Consider the following 3,951-nt stretch of genomic DNA (forward strand, 5'->3'; position numbering starts at 1 on the left):
TACCAGACTACCCCCAATCTAGTAGTCTCCCAATAATTCATGAAGGTTCGAGAAGGATGTGGCATGATACTAGTCATGTGACCTCGCTGACGCAACATTATCATACTTTTAAATTGTCATTCAAATTTACTCTTGATTTGTAATTTGATAGCAAAATAACTAAGTTATATAGTTTTATACATGTTCATATTGTAACTATTTGGTATTTTATTTTTAGATTGAAGAACCAATTCAAGAAGGCCAAGATGAGACGTAAATGATGAAGAGGATAGCTTTCTTGTAACCTTGTAAGATTTTTGATACATAATATCCAAAAACAATAAACTACACAGATATGTCTATTAAAGGTAAAATTTTGATGTCCTATTTACAAGCAGTGATATGCACAAGGGGGATGGCTGAGTGGACTGAAGCCCCTACCTTCCTGCCCTTATGCCCCCAAAGTGACCTTTTTTTCTGTTAAAAAAATATTATCAACAATTATAAAAAAATACACCTGTGAGTTATTAGAAGAAAAATTAAAATTCAGCATTAAAATGAATGTCAAACACAGATTTGCCAATCTTTATAGTAAAAATATTAAATTTGATATTCTGTTAAATTATAAGACCAATTAAATACGAATAAAAGAGGTTATGTTTGTTTCTATGGTTTTACCCTATGTGTAACAGAAGCAACTAACAGTTATCTAAATATTCTCTAACATCCCCCCCTCTCAAAAAAAAATGTGCTTGCTTTTTTCAATGAGCTCCTGCTCTTTCAATGCCCTACACACACGTTACTGTTTACAAGACTAGTAACAACATGTAATGTTAAAAATATATAAATGTTAATTAATGAAAGACATAATTAATCAAATGAAATATATTTGGACATTTATTTTAGCATACATTAAACTAGTGCCATATACATGAAAATACTGTCAACTAGAACTTTTTATACTTTATATATTATATAAAAGCTATTTTTAACCATATGTGCATGGTTGGGGGGGGGGGGGTCAAAGTGCACATGCCATAACCTTTGGCAGAGTGTTGTTTAACAGAGTTATCAGTTATTCATTTTACCCTACATTGCTGATCTAGTGACAGTTCCTGGTAGGGGAGAGTAAATAACAGATACAGTATATGGGGATACTTAAAAGATTATGTGACTTTGTATTTTGGAGGCTCTAGAGGTTATTCAAACAATATTCAAATTGTACAGTGGACAAAAATATTTTTATTCTTTACATGAATATCACCTTGCACTCTGACTTGTGAGTCTGAGTCAGACTGACAGCATTACTTCAGACATATTGAGTACAAATACCTTTGTAACGCATCTGAGTTTTTGTTTGCAACAGGCTTGTACATTTATTAAAAACTTGCCACATTTCATGTAGACATATACACTAAATTTGGAATTGTAGTCAATATTCCTTACCCAATATGGGGTCAATGCAATGGACTGAACCCTGTGAACATTACATTAATAAGAACCTAAGTGGTATAAATAAACCAGATTTAACTTTTTTTTTTCTCAATGAAATGCAAGAACATTGTAATAATTATGTAAAATTTCATATACTTTAAGTCTGAATCTAAAAAGGTTTATTTGTATTGATTAAAAAAACAGGATTTTATAAAACTCATTTTCAAATATGTGAAAAAGCTACATTATAATTAGCTGAGAACTTTATATTGGCTATAGCTAATTCTAATACTAATATTTTAGTGATATTTTTAAATTTACACAACAATAATGGTACAAGATTTTTTCATAATTTGTATGTATTGTGTACATTAGTACAGAGCTAGCTATTCCCACCATCTCTACCATGCCTGGAGAGATATGAAAGATTTGCCCAAAATCAGAACTGGGACAAAGGTGATGGGCAGTCTGTCTCAGCCCAGTTTTCACAAGAAAAATACCTCTAAGTGTATGCAGGCATGACATCAGAAGGTGCTATGGACCAGCGTTTCCCAAATTGTGATCTGGGACCTGGTACTGGTCCATGAAAAAAAAAATTCCGGTCTGCAGAGAACTAAAAAAATTAAATTAAATTACTTTAACCCTTTCACTACCAACCTCCATTTTTAAACTTTCTCCAAACCGTTGTTGTGTATTAAAGAAAAATGTAATTAAACCAGTTAATGTAAATATATTCTAATAAAATTAATATTTTCAAATACATTATAATTTAAATTTTTCATTTCATCTAACTTGGATTTGTCAATATTTCTACTAAGCTAATATAACTGGAAGGAAAAGTGACAGTTTGTACTTAAGGCTACGAAACTATAGAATTCACAAGTTGACAGCTGCCTCTATACCTTCAGTCCCTCAGGAATTAAGGTGTTCTCACTTAGTGCAACTTAGAGAGCCTAAGATTAAACTTTATGGTGTTGATAACCTTAAGATTCTTGTGAAATGCTGTAAATTGAAACCACATGTTAGCCAGACATGTCCCCCCCTGCTGTGTCTAAGCAGATCTTCCCCTATCTGCAGATAAGATCAAAGAAGGTATTTTGTCTCACATAAAAGGACCATTTGTTCATTTAAGTTAACCGGTTCTTTGACACCAATGTTTTAGGAATTTTATTCCAAATGTGTTAACTCTGTTAATGGAAATTGACAGGCATGCGAGACCTGAGTCTTACATGCTGGTGGCCAGTGCTAGAACCATCAGTTTGTTCTAAGAAGAGAGAGAATTGTTTGTGACTTAGTTTGTACTAACTAAAAATTTTTTAAGTTGTTTATTTTTAAGAAAAACCTCTTTCCAATATGGATAGATGGCTGAAGAAAGATGCATCACACAAGAAAACCTCAAGTGATGCACAAATGCAGCCTAGTTTTAGTGAAACTGAAGTTAGTGAAAATGATAGGCCTAATTATAAATGTTTAAGTGATGTGCAGCTTGGTATCAAAGAAAAGAAAACAAAGACCTCTTGAACTTGACGGTATTGTAATGAATATTTAAAGTTTGGTTTTATAAGTAGTGGTAGCAATAATGAATTGCCACTATGCGTTCTTTGTTGTTCAACATTATCAAATGAGAACATGAAACCATCGAAACTGAAATGCCACTTGGATACCAGACATCCAGAATATTTGAGTACGCCAATAGAATGTTTCATGAATAAGAAAAATAAAATAGTTTTTTTTCCAAACAAATAATTTCACACACTTGTTCCACGAGATCTTCCAATGAAAGCTTGGGTATGGCCTCATATGAAATTTCAAAACTAATAGCTGAGACAGGTTATCAGCATACTATTGGTGAAGCATTAATACTTCCTGCAGTAAAAATAACTACATCACATGTTTATAAAAAACAAGAAAATCAGTTGAATTTACTGTCCCTATCTAATAATACGGTGAAGCATAAAGTTGTTCATAAGGCAAAAAATATTGAAGAAACTCTTATACTCCTATTACACTGTGAATTTCAGTGGTTACCAAAAGGAAATGTCTTAAAAGACTCATGGAAATTAAGAATGAAGTTATCCTGTTTTTGGAGGAACATTCCCCATTGGCAAAGGATTCATTATTTGAATTTAGAGACAGGTTTCATAATTTACATTGGTTAATTAAGGTGGCCTATTTATGTGACATTTTTGGCTTCTTAAATGCATTAAATCTAAATTTACAAGGTGCTAACATAAATATTTTTAAAGTCCAGGAAAAGATGGAAGCACCTATAACAAAAAATTCATTTGTGGCTACATCGAGTTGAGAAGAGAAATTATAAGTATTCCTCTACTTTAACAGAGCTAAAAAACCAAGATGAAGAAGGTAATATTCCAGATGAGATTTCCTCATCAATCAAAGAGCATCTTTTGGGGCTAAAATCATGCTTGAATGAATATTTTCCTCTAGTTGACAGCAATGTGGAATGGGAACCCTTTTACCATTGAGATTGAAAATGAGGAAGGATTACAACTCAGTGAATCAGAAATTGATTCTATT

At 32.2% G+C, this 3,951-nt stretch overlaps 1 long non-coding RNA gene across 2 annotated transcripts in view; it reads left to right on the forward strand.

Annotated features, from left to right (window-relative positions):
• The window catches only part of LOC111085526, a 13,974-nt gene extending 11,922 nt beyond the window's left edge, over positions 1-2,052 (forward strand). The window contains exons 3-4 of one of the 2 annotated variants that reach the window (XR_002610351.1): positions 218-287; positions 1,789-2,052. This is a non-coding gene — a long non-coding RNA (uncharacterized LOC111085526). Of the gene's footprint in view, positions 1-217; positions 917-1,788 lie in introns of those variants that run through there. The other variant, XR_002610350.1, reaches the window with a different exon arrangement.
• The last annotated feature ends 1,899 nt before the right edge of the window (positions 2,053-3,951 follow it).

Source organism: Limulus polyphemus, unplaced genomic scaffold, assembly GCF_000517525.1.
Source record: "Limulus polyphemus unplaced genomic scaffold, Limulus_polyphemus-2.1.2 Scaffold445, whole genome shotgun sequence".
Lineage (NCBI taxonomy): Eukaryota > Metazoa > Arthropoda > Merostomata > Xiphosura > Limulidae > Limulus > Limulus polyphemus.